This window comes from Astatotilapia calliptera, chromosome 3, assembly GCF_964374335.1.
Source record: "Astatotilapia calliptera chromosome 3, fAstCal68.1, whole genome shotgun sequence".
Lineage (NCBI taxonomy): Eukaryota > Metazoa > Chordata > Actinopteri > Cichliformes > Cichlidae > Astatotilapia > Astatotilapia calliptera.
The window spans coordinates 43843327-43864358 of record NC_137424.1 but is presented as its reverse complement, the minus strand read 5'-3'; positions in this window follow the sequence as shown (position 1 = coordinate 43864358).

Genomic DNA, 21032 nt, shown 5'->3' with positions numbered 1-21032 from the left:
AAGAGTTTATCAAATGAATGAGCAGCACTGCAAAGGTGACTGTGAAGAAAGGATGTATGCACATCATGTATTATTTTGAATTTACCCCCTATGTAGGCACTTGTGTCTTGCGGGGTTATTGACTCAGAGGATGTCCCCGCAGAGATGCCTTCGGCCACAGGGCGCCCACTGTTTTGGCTGAGGGCCAACTGCTCAGCCTCTGTGAGTGGTGGTGGTGGAGGACCCCCACCTGTTTTTCGGGCCTCCGCTTTTTTTCTGTTGGCTATAACGGGTCACATTTGAGCATACAGAGTAAGCAAATATGTACTTGTAATGTGCTCAGATAATTTCAATAAGTGCTTACAGACAGAAAATTAATGTAGCCTCTAACTGCAATTGATTTACATCGGACAAACAGACCAAGCACTATGGCTCATAATACAATTACACCTCACCTGTTTGGACTATATTTTTATATTTCATTTTTACTTGCTGCCAGGAACGTTTGGGGCCTGTTGGGTTGCACCTGCGCTCACATCACATCACAAAATAAAATGTATAAAATAACAAATAAAATAACATATGATAAAATAACGTGTTAAATGGGTGGAAATCCCTAGATCAATGTTTAAATTAACACTCACGCATTGACTCTGTCGGCTATGTTTTGCCATGCATGCTTCCTTTCTTTTGCAGCTGTCGCTGTGTTACTTTTTTCCGCGGAATTTGCATGTTATTGGCATATGCTGCCATCAGAATTTCGGCCTCAAGCGCTGTAAAATACATTGACCGCGCCTTCTTTCCCTCCGTCTCCATGGTGACTCGCTTAATCTGTGCTCCGCTTATCAGGGCTTTATGTATCCTCGTCCGCGCGCTTCACTTGGGGTTAAAGCAACTCCGCGTTGACTGAACTACTTGTTATCAGCCTTTCTGAAACCGAATATTCCGAGTTGGACAGTTCGGGGTTACTCAACCGTGAGTATCGTTTTTCACTCTGAGTTTTCTAAACCGGCTTCCTGAAACAGGGCCCTGGTTCAGCTGCTCCTGATCAAACCAAAGTTAGTGTGTGTTTCCTTTTACGAGCGAGGAGTTCAATGGATTTATTGTAGAGACAACCTTCATGTTAGCTTCAGAAGAAGAGCATTTAACAGGATTTACTTTCACACAGTTCATTTCACCATTTCACACTGTTTGTATGTAAACTTGTTCTTTTTTCCCCCCCTTGTCGTATTTGAGTAAAGTTGAAAAAAAAAAAAGTTGGTTTTTATATTTCAAAAACTCACGTTAAATTTCATCCAGTCAATAAAAACATTCCACAACTTCAAACTGAATTGAATATTTAATGTTGCTGTCCCTCGTTGTCCTTGTGCGTGTGTGTGTGTGTGTGTGTGTGTGTGTGTGTGCGTGTGTGAGTGGTGGAACTCTCTGACGCTGGATTGTTGTGTGTCTTCACGTTATTCAAGTTAGTGAAGGTTAGTCTGCCACAATTGTGGTGTTTCTGACGGCTGCCTCTGTGTTTTCCTAGGATTGTGGGAACGAGCAAGGGCAGCGAGCACGGGGTGCTGGGACAGGGAGGAGCGGAGACACACTAACACTAGGAACAGGAAATAAATAAATGCCCTGTTTTCATCACACAAAGTCCAGTATTTGAGTCCTGTTTCCCCTCATCCCAACGCCAGCCAGCGCAGTCCGTGACAGACTTACTGATTAGATCATTTATAGTATGTACACAGGAAATGAAAGCGATGTATTACTTATCACTCTGTATTCTAACCTCTTTCTGGAACTAATGGTGAACATTTCAAGTGTTTTTTTTGTTAATTTATGCAATATAGCAAACATTATTGAGTTAGGTTTTCTGTTAGCCAAGTGAGAGTTCTCTTGTGCTAACTGAACAGTTCAGACATCACGATTGAGCAGTTACAGTTTTTATGATATTGTAGGAACAACAACACGGGTGATCAGATGCAACTAATTGAATTTATTAATTTCCCATAATATCTTATGGATGACGTTCCCTTGCTGGGTTCCTTTATTTTCTTATTATGTATTTTTAAAAAAATAAAACTGTCAACACTTTAACTAAACAAAAACATTCCAAACTGAACATCAACTTAATTCATTATTGATCAAATCATTTACAGTGTATCAAAAACAGAAGTTTCTTTGTTCTCATTAATAAGGCCAAAGAGCTGTGTGAGAGCACCACCAGCAGATGGAGACACACGTCTTCAACTTGCAGGTGAAATAAAGTAAAACGGTTCAAACTAAAAGAATTAGTTGCTACATTAGAAGAAAATACAGAAGCTAAACATATATAGTTAACAGTGTTGGTCAAGTTACTTGAAAAAAGTAATCAGTAACTAATTACTGATTACTTCCCCAAAAAAGTAATCCCGTTACTTTACTGATTACTTATTTTCAAAAGTAATTAATTACTTAGTTACTTTTTAAAAACACGATTTACAACCTGAAGAGGTGATAAAGCGATAGATCTTTCAGCCCAATTCTACTTTTTCTGCATAATCCATCATACAAAATGTAATCAAATGGAAAAGTCTCTTTTTAAAACTTGTTTTATTAGTTTTAATCTTTTAACTTTATGCTCAAGCAAAAATGTAATTACATGCAACATTCTCTGACTGGAAGAAATTTGTTTAATATTTAAACCTATTTTCTGCACATTCCAGCACATAATTTTTTTTTTTGTGTGTTTACACTCAGTCTTTCAAATAGATGCAAGTAAAACACAGCAGAAAATAAATAACATCAAAGACTAGCGGTCCTGTTGCTCTATTTTCACTTGTAAAGCAGGAGTCGGGTAGGCGGAGGTTTACCCTGGTGCAGGTGTGCTGTGGCGGTCAGTGGAAGAATCCGCGACTTTCTCTGTGAGTTTCCCATTACGTCGTTGCGCACTCGGTGCTTGCTCGGAAGTTTAGGGTTTTTCCGCTGTAAAAAGAAGTTTTCTTCCCACGCACAGCGGACGCTAATGTTTTTGTCACTTTTTATGGAATCAAACTCAAAGTAAGGTCAGTACTTCCACGCTTTAAACGCTGCACGCTCATACTCTCTCCCGCACTCGATATGTGATCCATTGTTGAGCTGCACACAGCTGTTGTCACGAACGTCGCACTCGCTTACATCACTGTCATGAGACATTCTCGCAAAAATCCCACGGTTTTAGTAACGCAGTAACGCAGCGTTCCTACGGGAAAGTAACGGTAATCTAATTACCGTTTTTGCAATAGTAATCCCTTACTTTACTCGTTACTTGAAAAAAGTAATCGGATTACAGTAACGCATTACTTGTAACGCGTTACTGCCCATCTCTGATAGTTAATATAATAAAATACACTCAACAAAAATATAAACGCAACACCTTTGTTACTGCTCCCATTCCCCATGGGATGGACGTAGAGACCTAAAATTCATTCCAGATACACAATATAACCATCCCTCCCAAACAGTGGTCACAAATCAGTCCAAATGTGTGGTAGTGGGCACATCTGCCATATTGAGATAATCCATCCCACCTCACAGGTGTGCCACATCAGGATGCTGATCTGACATCATGAGTAGTGCACAGGTGTACCTCAGACTGCCCACAACAAAAGGCCACCCTGGAATGTGCAGTTTTGTCTCACAGCAAAATGCCACAGGTGCCACAAGCAATGAGGGAGCGTGTAATTGGCATGCTAACAGCAGGAATGTCAACCAGATCTGTCGCCCGTGCATTGAATGTTCATTTCTCAACCATAAGCCGTCTCCACAGGCGTTTCCGAGAATATGGCAGCACATCCAACCGGCCTCACAACCGCAGACCTCGTGTAACCACACCAGCCCAGGACCTCCACATCCAGCAGGTTCACCTCCAAGATCGTCTGAGACCAGCCACCCAGACAGCTGCTGGAACAATTGGTTTGCACAACCAAACAATTTCTGCACAAACTGTCAGAAACCGTCTCAGGGACGCTCAACTGCATGCCCGTCGTCCTCATCGGGGTCTTGACCTGACTCCAGCTCGTCGCCGTAACAGACTTGTGTGGGAAAATGCTCACATTCGATGGCGTCTGGCACGTTGGAGAGGTGTGCGCTTCACGGATGAATCATGGTTCACATTGTTCAGGGCAGATGGCAGCTGAGAATGTCCCAGTTCTTGCATGGCCAGCATACTCACCGGACATGTCACCCATTGAGCATGTTCGGGATGTGCTTGACCGGCGTATACGACAGCGTGTACCAGTTCCCACAAATATCCAACAACCTCGCACAGCCATTGAAGTGGAGTGGACCAACATTCCACAGGCCACAATTGACAATCTGATAGACTCCATGCGACGATGTGTTGCACTGCATGAGGCAAATGGTGGTCACACCAGATACTGACCGGTTCTGGGTCCCCAGACCCCCAATAGCGCAAAAAACTGCACATTCCAGGGTGGCCTTTTGTTGTGGGCAGTCTGAGGTACACCTGTGCACTACTCATGATGTCAGATCAGCATCCTGATGTGGCACACCTGTGAGGTGGGATGGATTATCTCAATATAGCAGATGTGCCCACTACCACACATTTGGACTGATTTGTGACCACTGTTTGGGAGGGATGGTTATATTGTGTATCTGGAATGAGTTTTAGGTCTCTACGTCCATCCCATGGGGAATGGGAGCAAAAACAAAAGTGTTGCGTTTATATTTTTGTTGAGTGTAACATTAAGAAATAAAGTTGTTTTATTTTTTTTTACTTTACTTTGATATGTGATACATCGCACAAGTAGTTAATCACCGAAGCTAAAACAATTTCTTCACAGTTTATGAATGTGAAAGACAGTCAGTTACATTGATATTCATACAGGGACAGAAAATGACCAAATGATCAGCAGAGTTTGAACTAACAGAGTTTACAAACCATTTCTGTGACACATGGACCACCAATCATTTTTCCACAAGAACAATTAGCCTGGGAAGAAAAGCAGGACACATTATTTCTGTATCCATTACCATCCCTGTAGTAAACTTTCCCACATGAGCACTTCCATTCCTGCCTCTGGGTCGTGTTTTGGACATTTTCCTTTCCCAGTCGTACAAATGGAGTCAGTTCCTTGTTGTTCAGGCTCATCTCCATAGTTATTATTTCTTCCCTCTGGTGCTGTCCGGTTCTGCTGTAGAAGGACAGTGAGGAGGCATCAAAGTTCCACAACACCTCCACCTTTTCAAGTGGTGGCATGGCCTCATCACCATTCTCCTCCTCGTTTGTAATTAACTCAGAAGACACCATGTGTTGCTTTGCTGTGTTGGCCATGTTACTTTCTCCTTCTTTAAACGATGCATCAGAATCATCATCGTTCTCCATTGTGTGAAAGCTGAGCTGCTTATCTTCCCAGCACAGTCCATAGAAAGGTTCATCCTTCAAGTTCTTTGCACACTTTTTATCACATAAACCAATCGTCCAATCAGACTCTTCGGACAGACTGACCACCCACCTCTGAAAGCTGCTGGCTGGAGGTCCTCCTTAGATTTGTTGAGTATAATTCAGTGTTGAATAAAGTCCTTGTCAACTCTCTTTTAGAAAAAATTTGGAATTTGATGAACTCCTGAGTTTTGCTCTTTTCTTGCCAGTTTCTGATCACCGTGTTTAGTCTGCTCAGGAGCGCTGCACCACACTTTCAATTCCCTGAAAACTCCACACTGAAGGGGTGGAGTCAGACAAATGTGACTGCAGCTGTTTTATAATGTTTGCAATTCAGTTTCATTTCCTCCAAGATTGACAGGAAACACTCAAAATGTTAAGCAATCTATAAAATCCAGGCAGCAATAAGCCAGTTATAGTTAGCACAAGATTGATTTTAGGAGCTATTTAATATTCACATTTTCTCACTTCATATGTTTGTACAGAACCACATCTTCATTTAGCTCCAAAATAAGCATCATCATTAAATGAAACAAAGAGGATACTGGAGTTCTCACACTTCATACAGGTCTTCTTTGCTGGTTTTCTTTCCTCTTTCACACAGAACAGCTTATGGATCGGCCGGTGTTTTTAGATGTTTATTTAAATCTGGATCTCCTGATTTGATTTGTTGAATGTCATTCAGTCCTGAAAGAATCTCTGCTGCTCTTTGTTTGACTCCAGTTCAATGAACAGAAGTGTTTTCTAGCCTGGTCTCTCACTTATTTATAAATCCAGTAGCACCGTACAACAGTTTGGATCATCTGGAAGTTAGTTTGCACTTTGCACTGCTAAAACAAATAGCGAACAGGCAGAGTCAGGCAAGTTTAACTGCAGAAATATGGACGTGTTAGAAACACTGATCAGAGTTTGATTTGCAAACACACTTTTGTGCTAGGGTAGAAAAGACATGGACTTACATGGAGTTACAAAATCCACAGAGCAATTTTTCCATTGTTGTGCTGACATTAAAATACTGTTAATTTACCATAATGTAGCTTATGGATGACATTCATTCACTGGCGTTCAGCTGCCCTTATTTTCTATCATGTGTAACAAAGAGGAAAAACATTTTTAATGTAAAGTCACAATACCTGGTGATTATTTAAAGGCTTTGATGTTAGAGGCAGGATTCCTGTCAGCACTGAACAAATGTATTTATCAGATTGTTGGAAACTGACCGCCCTGCCTGTAGATTATAAACCTTTATGGCAGAACAATAGTTCCCTGTATGTGCCTCCAAGTTACTGTAGAACAATGAGCCTGCTCTTATCTAATGAGAAAAAAACTTATCAGATTATGTATCATTGCATTGGTGTAACTCAGGGCCTCTTTAACTGCCTGGGAAGTTTTTACCATATTTTTGCAGAGTGGTCTCTGCTTTTGAGGAGTTGGCTCTGCAGGTGGGGGGATCTGCCAGAGGTGGATGATGGACTCAACCTTAGTGTCTATTGTCTTATATAGCCTGGGAGTTTACTGAATGTTGGAGTGGGTGTAGTTTTTCCTCTGTGGTGGGGTTGGTGGGCTGCTTGGTGGGGCTCTGTGGTGCCATTGGTGGATTTTGGGTAACTCAGGTACCTATTGGGGTCAGCAGGAGTCAGCTGGCTCCAGGGTGGTCCTCCAGCTTTCCTCGCCATTACTAATTTTCTCCCTTCCTCCTGTTCCTTCACACCGTGGGTTGCGTGTTGTCAGTCTCTGTGGCGCAATTGGTTAGCGCGTTCGGCTGTTGACCGAAAGGTTGGTGGTTCAAGCCCACTCAGGGATTATATCACTGTTATTGCCAGGTAATGCAGAACGCTGCACAAACGTGCAGTGCAACTGTTATGATAGTTATGTTGGTTATACCATGTTATAATCAACCATGTTTTAACCAACCATGGTATAACCATGTTATAACCAGGACGGTCGTTTGATGAACGCAGTCAACTGTTTTTTCAAGGGTGATATGCATCTTCGGGGTGCTGTTGTTCGTCCGCAACTGCATACTTGCTGCCAAGTATGTGTTCTATGGTAGGTCTTAAAGGGTTAAACAGGTCAGGTGTCTTTTTTTAAAATAAAGACAAAAATTTTAATTTGTTACCTCCACATTCGTCTTCGTCCCTGTTAGACATGTCCGCAGGTCACCTTGCCTTCGACTGACACAGAGAGAAAAACACATTTATCTGGTCAAATCATCCTATAGAGGCATTTTGTAGCCCTGCCCCCAGCTGTCTTGTTGAATCTGAAGTATTGCCTTCCGTCAAGGATCTGAGTTGTCAGAAATCTCCACCCACGGTCATTCATTCATGTATGCAGATGATGAAAGGTTGCAGTGGTATCACTTTACCACAGATGTCTGTGTTTGGTGATAATTTTGCTACAGAGATGATTGTGAAAGTATAAGTTTATACTAAGCAAAATCAGTTAAGCAGTTTAGTAGCTCAGTGCTTACGATTTTCTACTACTGAAATATTTTTTATTTATTTTCTTCCTATGTTAACTACAATAATGGAGAAGTGTTCACAGTTTCAGCTGCTCGAGAGAAGAATGGTGATTGCAGTCCAAAGATATGTAGATCAACCAGCTGACATACAGAAAGCACAAGATATCATTGATAACAAATATAGCTGAACGTTAGACCAGCCTTTGTGTGTCCTAAAGGAGCTTTCAAGAAATTATTAGGAGTGTAAACCAGACAAGGAGGTGGGAGATGTAGGCTATTTATTTATTTATGATGCTGAGGAGAAGGAAGTAATGTAGATAAGAAAGACTTTTTTGCCACAGTTAAAGATCACCTTTTATCAGTGCATCAGCAACCTTAGACCTGAATAACTAGATCATGTTGAAAACAACCGTTAAAGTGTAGTGACACAGATTAAATGTAACATGAATCACATAAGAATGATTATGTTGATTTAATAAACTGCTCTCTCAGTGCCTGCGATCATCCTCTACCAGCAAAGCCTAACTGCTGTTCTTCATCATGGGAGAAATCAAACGTCTGCTTATTGATCAGAAAATAAATATGGTTTTAAATATTAGTTTGATCAAGTTTATTTTGTTATGCATGTTCATGTCATGGATTGTAAACATCTCAGAGAGGAGACGTGCTTGCATCCCAACAAGGATCGCCTAGACAATCTGTAACACTGTGGGTGGACCAGTGTAAATATTAATAGCATCAATACCAACACTGGTACTGGTATGAGATTGATACTAGCACAAAGACTGTTACTTTGATTCTCTCCTCTAAGTTCAGTTTATTGCTCCCGTTCATTTGAAAACAGGTCTGTGCAAACACCCCACCTCTCACGCTTTGCTCCACCCCCTCCTCCATGCTCTGCTGTGTTTAGTTGACTGGCAGTCGTGTGACAGTACACAACCCATCTATGGAAAGCAGAATATTTACATCACTCAATGATAGGAAACTTTAGTTCTGTTTCACAGCAGCATTCAGGATGGTAGGTTGTTAGTCTCCCCTGAAAAACTAACCTTTGGAAAAGTCAAGAGGACACTTACCTTTTTACTATCGATCATGAATTCTTACTCAGTGTTTAAATCACAATAAAGACATGAAAAGTGTTTTTGTGGATGATTCAAGTTGTATAGATTTGTGATTTTGCTAAAGATTAAATCACAAGTTAGATTGTCCGATTATTATAATCTCAATCTAATGACAGACAGAACGAGCCTGTTGACTTCTTACTCAGTGCAAACACTGGGAAAAGAAGGAAGTAAAACACATAACATACTGGCTACTGGCATTTATCTCATACTGAGTATGACAAGCACGGACTGTTTCCCAAGTCACCTCAGTGGTAAGCTTAAGCAAGTTAAAGCCAAATCTGAACCCTGGCTGAATGAAGACACCCGGGCTGCCAGAAGAAAGTGTAGGAGAGCTGAACGTAAATGGAAGAAGGATCAACTTCAGGTGTCATACCAAATGTTACAAGATTACTGGAATTCTTACCAGAAAACTGTAAAAGATGCTAAGAGGAAACATTTCGCTACTATTATTCAGGCAAATTGTCGTAAGCCTCATGTCTTATTTAAGACTATTGACATGGTCCTTCATGCTCCACAGACTGCTGGTGTCGAGTCTTCTCAGGAAATTTGTGAAAACTTCCTACACTTTTTTATTGATAAAGTGCTATCTGTCAAAGCGCAGACTTCCCAGTCCGTTCCCGACCCTTCTACCCCTGTCCCTAGTTCTGCTGTCTTTGACAGGTTCGAGCCAGTTTCCATGCTCTGCCTGCAGGAGTTGGTTGCTCACATGAAGCCCTCAGGTTCCCCTTATGATGCTCTCCCTCCTCGATTTTTCAAAGAGGTTTTTCTCACTATAGCATCAGCTGTACAATCCATTGTAAATAGTAGTCTGTCCTCTGGTGTTGTACCTGTCAATCTCAAACATGCAGTGATTCAGCCTCTACTCAAAAAACCTGCTCTTGATCCTGATATTATTGCGAATTACAGACCTATTTCCAAACTGCCTTTTATCTCAAAGATTCTTGAAAAGGTAGTTTACAAGCAATTAATGTCCTTCCTAGAAGAACACGGTATTTTAGAAGTTTTCCAATCTGGTTTTAAAGCTTTACATAGTACTGAATCTGCCCTTTTAAGAGTTTTTAATGATGTGTTTTTGGCAAATGACTCAGGTGACTGTGTTATTATTGTGCTGTTAGATTTAACTGCTGCTTTTGATACAGTGGATCATAATATTTTAATTTCCCGTTTAGAGCAGTTGGTGGGTATTTATTCGCTGAAGCCTTTGGCATTGATTAGAGGGGTTGACTCAATTTGTTTTAACATGTTTCAATTTATTTTATCTATTTATTTTATCGTTAACATGTTTTAATTTATTGTATCTATTTATTTTATCGTATCTCATTTTAATTTTCTTTACGTATGCTATTAACATGTACAGCACTTTGTGAAACTCTGGTTTTATGTTAAAGTGCTTTAGAAATAAAGTTGGTATGGTATGGTATGGTATGGTTTCGACGTGGAAGACACTCATATTTTGAACTGACACTTTGGTGGCATTTTGATTTATTTTGTAGTAATGTCTCCTTCCTGTTTTGTTGTTTGTATTTGCTGTGGAGCACCTTGTGATTTTATCTTGCAAGGTGCTGTGAAAAGTAATAAAACTTACTTCTTTGCTGTAAATCAGTTTTGCTTTCATTTAACCTGCTTCTAAACCATTTCAGGACAAATAAGAGAATACACACACACACACACACGCACACACACCTACACACACACACACACACACACACACACACACACACACACACTCTTAATGCAAGAAAACTAATAAAGTTAGAAATTTTATTGAGGGCAAAGCAGTAAGTAAAATCCATAAAATCATTAAAGTAATGCAAAAAAATACACTGTCAGTGTGTAAATGCAAATACACATTACAGAACAGAAATTCCCTTTTTTTAACCAAGCATGTTATAACCATGTTATAACCAACATTGTTATAACCATGTTATAACCAACCATGTTATAACCATGTTATAACCAACCATGTTACAACCATGTTATAACCAACCATGTTATAGTCAACCATGTTATAACCATGTTATAACCAACCATAACCAAACATGTTATAACCATGTTATAACCAACCATTTTATAACCATGTTAAAACCAACCATGTTATAACCATGTTATAACAAACCATGTTATAACCATGTTATAACGAACCATGTTATAACCATGTTATTACCAACCATGTTATAACCAACCATGTTATAACCATGTTATAACCAACCATGTTATAACTAACCATGTTATAACCAACCATGTTATCACTAAGTAATAACCAACCATGTTATAACCATGTTATAACCAACCATGTTATAACCATGTTATAACGAACCATGTTATAACCATGTTATTACCAACTATGTTATAACGAACCATGTTATAACTAACCATGTTATAACCATGTTATTACCAACCATGTTATAACCAACCATGTTATAACCATGTTATAGCCAACCATGTTATAACCAATCATGTTATAACCAACCATGTTATAACCATGTTATAACCAACCATGTTATAACCATGTTATAACCAACCATGTTATTACCATGTTATAACCAACCATGTTATAACCAGGTTATAACCAACCATGTTACAACCATGTTATAACCATGTTATAATCAACCATGTTATAACCAACCATATAACCATGTTATAACCAACCATGTTATAACCATGTTAAAACCAACCATGTTATAACCAACCATGTTATAACCATGTTATAACCAACCATGTTATAACCATGTTATAATGAACCATGTTATAACCATGTTATTACCAACCATGTTATAACCAGCCATGTTATAACCATGTTATAACAACCATGTTATAACTAACCATGTTATAACCAACCATGTTATCACTATGTAATAACCAACCATGTTATAACCATGTTATAACCAACCATGTCATAACCATGTTATAACGAACCATGTTATAACCATGTTATTACCAACCATGTTATAACCAACCATGTTATAACGATGTTATTACCAACCATGTTATAACAACCATGTTATAACCATGTTATAACCAACCATGTTATAACTAACCATGTTATAACCAACCATGTTATCACTATGTAATAACCAACCATGTTACAACCATGTTATAACCATGTTATAACCAACCATGTTATAACCAATCATGTTATAACCATGTTATAACGAACCATGTTACATCCATGTTATAACCAACAATGTTACGACCAGGCTATAACCAATCATGTTATAACCAACCATGTTATAACCATGTTATAACCAACCATGTTATAACCATGTTTTAACCAACCATGTTATAACCATGTTATAACCAACCATGTTATAACCAACCGTGTTATAACCAACCATGTTATAACCATGTTATAACCAACCATGTTATTACCATGTTATAACCAACCATGTTACAACCATGTTATAACCATGTTATAACCAACCATGTTATAACCAACCGTTTTATAACCAAGCATTTTAAAACCAACCATGTTATAACCATGTTATTACCCACCATGTTATAACAAACAAAGTTATAACCATGTTACAACCATGTTATAACCAACAATGTTACGACCATGCTATAACCAATCATGTTATAACCAACCATGTTATAACCATGTTATAACCAACCATGTTATAACCATGTTTTAAGCAACGATGTTATAACCATGTTATAACCAACAATGTTATAACCAACCACGTTATAACCATTTTATGATCAACCATAACCAAACATGTTATAACCATGTTATAACCAACCATGTTATAACCATGTAATAACGAACCATGTTACAACCATCTTATAACCAACAATGTTACAACCATGTTATAACCAACCATGTTATAACCATGTTATAACCAACAATGTTATAACCAACCATGTTATAACCATGTTATAACCAACCATGTTATAACCAACCATGTTATAAGCAACTGTTATAACCAACCATGTTATAACCATGTTATAACCAACCATGTTATAACCATGTTATAAGCAAGCATGTTATAACCAAACATGTTATAACCAACCATTTTATAACCAACCATGTTATAACCAACCATGTTACAACCATGTTATAACCAACCATGTTATAACCATGTTATAAGCAAGCATGTTATAACCAAACATGTTATAACCAACCATTTTATAACCAACCATGTTATAACCAACCATGTTACAACCATGTTATAACCATGTTATAACCAACCATGTTATAGTCAACCATGTTATAACCAACCATGTTATAACCATGTTTTAAGCAACCATGTTATAACCATGTTATAACCAACCATGTTATAACCAACCATGGTATAACCAACCATGTTAAAACCAACCTTGTTATAAACATGTTATAACCAATCATGTTATAACCAAAAATGTTTTAAACAACCATATAACCATGTTATAACCAACCATGTTATAACCAACCATATAACCATGTTATAACCAACCATGTTACAACCATGTTATAACCTAGCATGTTATAACCAACAATGTTATAACCAACCATGTTTTAACTATGTTATAACCAACCATGTTATAACCATGTTATAACCAACCATGTTATTACCATGTTATAACAACGATGTTATAACCATGTTATAACCAATCATGTTATGACCAAACATGTTATAACCACCCATTTTATAACCATGTTATAACCAACTGTTATAACCATGTTATAACCAACCATGTTATAACCAACCATGTTATAACCATGTTATAACCAACCATGTTATAACCAACCATGTTATAACCAAGCATGTTATAACCAAGCATTTTATAACCATGTTATAACCAACATTGTTACAACCATGTTATAACCAACCATGTTATAACCATGCTATAGCCAACCATGTTATTACCATGTTATAACCAACCATGTTACAACCATGTTATAACCAACCATGTTAAAACCAACCATGTTATAACCAACCATGTTACAACCATGTTATAACCAACCATGTTGTATTCAACCATGTTATAACCAACTATGTTATAACCATGTTATAACCAACCATAACCAAAAATGTTATAACCATGTTATAACCAACCATGTTATAACCATGTTATAACCAACCATGTTATAACCAACCATGTTATAACCAACCATGTTATCAACAACCATATAACCATGTTATAACCGACCATGTTATAACCATGTTATAACCAACCATGTTATAACCAACCATATAACCATGTTATAACGGACCATGTTATAACCATGTTATAACCAACCATGTTACAACCATGTTATAACCAATCATGTTATAACCATGTTATAACGAACCATGTTACAACCATGTTATAACCAACAATGTTACGACCATGCTATAACCAATCATTTTATAACCAACCATGTTATAACCATGTTATAACCATCCATGTTATAACCAAGCATGTTATAACCAAGCATTTTATAACCATGTTATAACCAACATTGTTACAACCATGTTATAACCAACCATAACCAAACATGTTAAAACCATGTTATAACCAAGCATGTTATAACCATGTTATAACCAACCATGTTATAACCATGTTATAACCAACCATGTTATAACCATGTGATAACCAACCATGTTATAACCAACCATGTTATCACTATGTAATAACCAACCATGTTATAACGGACCATGTTATAACCATGTTATAACCAATCATGTTATAACCGACCATGTTATAACCATGTTATAACCAACCATGTTATAACGGACCATGTTATAAGCATGTTATAACCAACCATGTTACAACCATGTTATAACCAACCATGTTATAACCAACCATGTTATAACCAACAATGTTATAACCATTTTATAACCAACCATGTTACAACCATATTATAAACATGTTACAACCAACCATGTTATAACAACCATGTTATAACCATGTTATAACCAACCATATAACCATGTTATAGCCAACCATGTTACAACCATGTTATAACCAATCATGTTATAACCAACCATGTTATAACCATGTTATTACCAACCATGTTATAACCAACCATGTTATAATCATGTTATTACCAACCATGTTATAACCAACCATGTCATAACCATTTTATAACCAACCATGTTACAACCATATTATAAACATGTTACAACCAACCATGTTATAACAACCATGTTATAACCATGTTATAACCAACCATATAACCATGTTATAGCCAACCATGTTACAACCATGTTATAACCAATCATGTTATAACCAACCATGTTATAACCATGTTATTACCAACCATGTTATAACCAGCCATGTTATAATCATGTTATTACCAACCATGTTATAACCAACCATGTCATAACCATGTTATAACCAACAATGTTATAACCAACCATGTTATAACCATTTTATAACCAACCATGTTATAAACATGTAATAACGAACCATGTTATTATCCAACATGTTATAACCAACAATGTTATAACCATGTTATAACGAACCATGTTATAACCAACAATGTTATAACCAACCATGTTATAACCATTTTATAACCAGCGATGTTATAACCATGTTATTACCAAACATGTTTTTATCAACCATGTTATAACCATGTTATAACCAACCATGTTATAACCAACCATGTTATAACCAACCATGTTATAACGATGTAATAACCGACCATGTTATAACCATGTTATAACGAACCATGTTATAACCATGTTATTACCAACCATGTTATGAACAACCATGTTATAACCATGTTATAACCAACAATGTTATAACCAACCATGTCATAACCATGTTATAACGAACCATGTTATAACCATGTTATTACCAACCATGTTATAACCAACCATGTTATAACCAACCATGTTATAACTAACCATGTTATAACCAACCATGTTATCACTATGTAATAACAAACCATGATATAACCATGTTATAACCATGTTATAACGAACTATGTTATAACCATGTTATTACCAACCATGTTATTACCAACCATGTTATAACAAACCATGTTATAACCATGTTATAACCAACCATGGTATATCCAACCATGTTATAACCATGTTTTAACGAACCATGTTATAACCATGTTATTACCAACCATGTTATAACCAACCATGTTATAACCATGTTAAAACCAACCATGTTATAATCATGTTATAACCAACCATGTTACAACCATGTTATAATCAACCATGTTATAATCAACCATGTTAAAACCAACCATGTTATAACCATGTTATAACCAACCATGTTACAACCATGTTATAACCAACCATGTTACAGTCAACCATGTTATAACCAACCATGTTATAACCATGTTATAACCAACCATAACCAAACATGTTATAACCATGTTATAACCAACCATGTTATAACCATGTTAAAACCAACCATGTTATAACCATGTAATAACGAACCATGTTATAACCATGTTATTACCAAACATGTTTTTATCAACCATGTTATAACCATGTTATAACCAACCATGTTATAACCAACCATGTTATAACCAACCATGTTATAACGATGTAATAACCGACCATGTTAAAACCATGTTATAACGAACCATGTTATAACCATGTTATTACCAACCATGTTATAAACAACCATGTTATAACCATGTTATGACCAACCATGTTATAACCATGTTATAACCAACAATGTTATAACCAACCATGTCATAACCATGTTATAATGAACCATGTTATAACCATGTTATTACCAACCATGTTATAACCAACCATGTTATCACTATGTAATAACCAACCATGTTATAACGAATTATTTTATAACCATGTTATAACCATGTTATAACCAACCCTGTTATAACCATGTTATAACCAACCCTGTTATAACCATGTTTCAAGCAACCATGTTATAACCATGTTACAACCAAGCATGTTATAACCATGTTATAACCAACCATGTTATTACCATGTTATAACCAACCATGTTACAACCATGTTATAACCAACCATGTTACAACCATGTTATAACCAACCATGTTATATTCAACCATGTTATAACCAACCATGTTACAACCATGTTATAACCATGTTATAATAAACCATTTTATAACCAACCATGTTATAACCATGTTATAACCAACCATGTTACAACCATATTATAACCAACCATGTTATAACCATGTTATAACCAACAATAACCAAACATGTCATAACCATGTTATAACCAACCATGTTATAACCATGTTAAAACCAACCATGTTATAACCATGTTATAACCAACCATGTTATAACCATGTTATAACGAACCATGTTATAACCATGTTATTACCAACCATGTTATAACCAACCATGTTATAACCATTTTATAACCAACCATGTAATAACTAACAATGTTATAACCAACTATGTTATCACTATGTAATAACCAACCATGTTATAACCATGTAATAACCAACCATGTCATAACCATGTTATAACAAACCATGTTATAACAATGTTATTACCAACCATGTTATAACCATGTTATTACCAACCATGTTATAACTATCCATGTTATAACCATATTATAACCAACCATGTTATAACCAACCTTATTAAAACCATGTTATAACGAACCATGTTATAACCAACCATGTTATAACCATGTTATAGCCAACCATGTTATAACCAACCATGTTATAACCAGCCATATAACCATGTTATAACCAACCATGTTACAACCATGTTATAACCAACCATGTTATAACCATGTTATAACCAACCCTGTTATAACCATGTTATAACCAACCCTGTTATAACCATGTTTCAAGCAACCATGTTATAACCATGTTATAACCAAGCATGTTATAACCATGTTATAACCAACCATGTTATAACCATGTTATAACCAACCATGTTATAACCAACCGTGTTATAACGATGTAATAACCGACCATGTTAAAACCATGTTATAACGAACCATGTTATAACCATGTTATTACCAACCATGTTATAAACAACCATGTTATAACCATGTTATAACCAACAATGTTATAACCAACCATGTTATCACTATGTAATAACCAACCATGTTATAACGAACCATTTTATAACCATGTTATAACCATGTTATAACCAACCATGTTATAACCATGTTATAACCAACCCTGTTATAACCATGTTATAACCAACCATGTCATAACCATGTTATAATGAACCATGTTATAACCATGTTATTACCAACCATGTTATAACCAACCATGTTATCACTATGTAATAACCAACCATGTTATAACGAACCATTTTATAACCATGTTATAACCATGTTATAACCAACCATGTTATAACCATGTTATAACCAACCCTGTTATAACCATGTTATAACCAACCCTGTTATAACCATGTTTCAAGCAACCATGTTATAACCATGTTACAACCAAGCAAGTTATAACCATGTTATAACCAACCATGTTATTACCATGTTATAACCAACCATGTTACAACCATGTTATAACCAACCATGTTAAAACCAATCATGTTATAACCAACCATGTTACAACCATGTTATAACCAACCATGTTATATTCAACCATGTTATAACCAACCATGTTACAACCATGTTATAACCATGTTATAATAAACCATTTTATAACCAACCATGTTATAACCATGTTATAACCAACCATGTTACAACCATATTATAACCAACCATGTTATAACCATGTTATAACCAACAATAACCAAACATGTTATAACCATGTTATAACCAACCATGTTATAACCATGTTAAAACCAACCATGTTATAACCATGTTATAACGAACCATGTTATAACCATGTTATAACGAACCATGTTATAACCATGTTATTACCAACCATGTTATAACCAACCATGTTATAACCATTTTATAACCAACCATGTAATAACTAACCATGTTATAACCAACTATGTTATCACTATGTAATAACCAACCATGTTATAACCATGTAATAACCAACCATGTCATAACCATGTTATAACGAACCATGTTATAACAATGTTATTACCAACTATATTATAACCATGTTATTACCAACCATGTTATAACTATCCATGTTATAACCATATTATAACCAACCATGTTATAACCAACCATATTAAAACCATGTTATAATGAACCATGTTATAACCAACCATGTTATAACCATGTTATAGCCAACCATGTTATAACCAACCATGTTATAACCAGCCATATAACCATGTTATAACCAACCATGTTACAACCATGTTATAACCAACCATGTTATAACCATGTTATAACCAACCCTGTTATAACCATGTTATAACCAACCCTGTTATAACCATGTTTCAAGCAACCATGTTATAACCATGTTATAACCAAGCATGTTATAACCATGTTATAACCAACATTGTTGCAACCATGTTATAACCAACCATGTTATAACCAACCATGTTATTACCATGTTATAACCAACCATGTTACAACCATGTTATAACCAACCATGTTAAAACCAATCATGTTATAACCACCCATGTTACAACCATGTTATAACCAACCATGTTATATTCAACCATGTTATAACCAACTATGTTATAACCAACTATGTTATAACCATGTTATAACCAACCATAACCAAACATGTTATAACCAACCATGTTATAACCATGTTATAACCAACGTTGTTATAACCATGTTATAACCAACCATATAACCATGTTATTACCAACCATGTTATAACCAACCATGTTATAACCAACCATGTTACAACCATGTTATAACCAATCATGTTATAACCAACCATGTTATAACCATGTTATTACCAACCATGTTATTACCAACCATGTTATAACCAACCATGTTATAACCATGTTATTACCAACCATGTTATAACCATGTTATAACCAACAATGTTATAACGACCATGTTATAACCATGTTATAACCAAGCATGTTATAACCAAGCATGTTATAACCAACAATGTTATAACCATGTTATAACCAACCATGTTATTACCATGTTATAACCAACCATGTTACAACCATATTATAACCATGTTATAACCAACCATGTTATAACAACCATGTTATTACCAACCATGTTATAACCAACCATGTTATAACCATGTTATTACCAACCATGTTATAACCAACCATGTTATAACCATGTTATTACCAACCATGTTATAACCAACCATGTTATAACAATGTTATAACTAACCATGTTATAACAATGTTATAACCAACCATGTTATAACCAACCATGTTACAACCATGTTATAACCAATCATGTTATAACCAACCATGTTATAACCATGTTATTACCAACCATGTTATTACCAACCATGTTTTAACCAACCATGTTATAACCATGTTATTACCAACCATGTTATAACCAACCATTCTATAACCATGTTATAACCAACAATGTTATAACCAACCATGTTATAGCCATTTTATAACCAACCATGTTATAACCATATTATAACCAACCATGTTATAACCATGTAATAACGAACCATGTTATAACCATGTTATTACCCACCATGTTATAACCAACAATGTTATCACTATGTAATAACCAACCATGTTACAACCATGTTATAACCAACAATGTTATAACAACCATGTTATAACCATTTGATAACCAGCGATGTTATAACCATGTTATAACCAACCATTTTATAACCATGTAATAACGAACCATGTTATAACCATGTTATTACCAACCATGTTATAACCATGTTGTTCGTCCGCAACTGCATACTTGCTGCCAAGTATGTGTGACCTACAAGTCACATATTTTAAACAATCAAGGCGGTATGGAGAGGAAGTACCAGAGCACCTCCATCCAGCCACCCGGTCCTCTCTCGACGCCCCTGCTTGGCTTTACTCAGTCTCTGTTGCACAATCGTTTACCCCACAACCAAAAAGACCGGAACACCCTCCCCCAGTCCTCCGTCCAGTCTCGACACCTGTGGGTTGCGCATTGTAAGTCTCTGTGGCGCAATCGGTTAGAGCGTTCGGCTGTTAAGAACCAAAAAGACCGGAACACCCTCCCCCAGTCCCCCTTCCAGTCTCGACACCTCTGGGTTGCGCGTTGTCAGTCTCTGTGGCGCAAGTGGTTGGCGTGTTAGGCTGTTAACCGAAAGGTTGGTGGTTCAAGCCCACCCAGG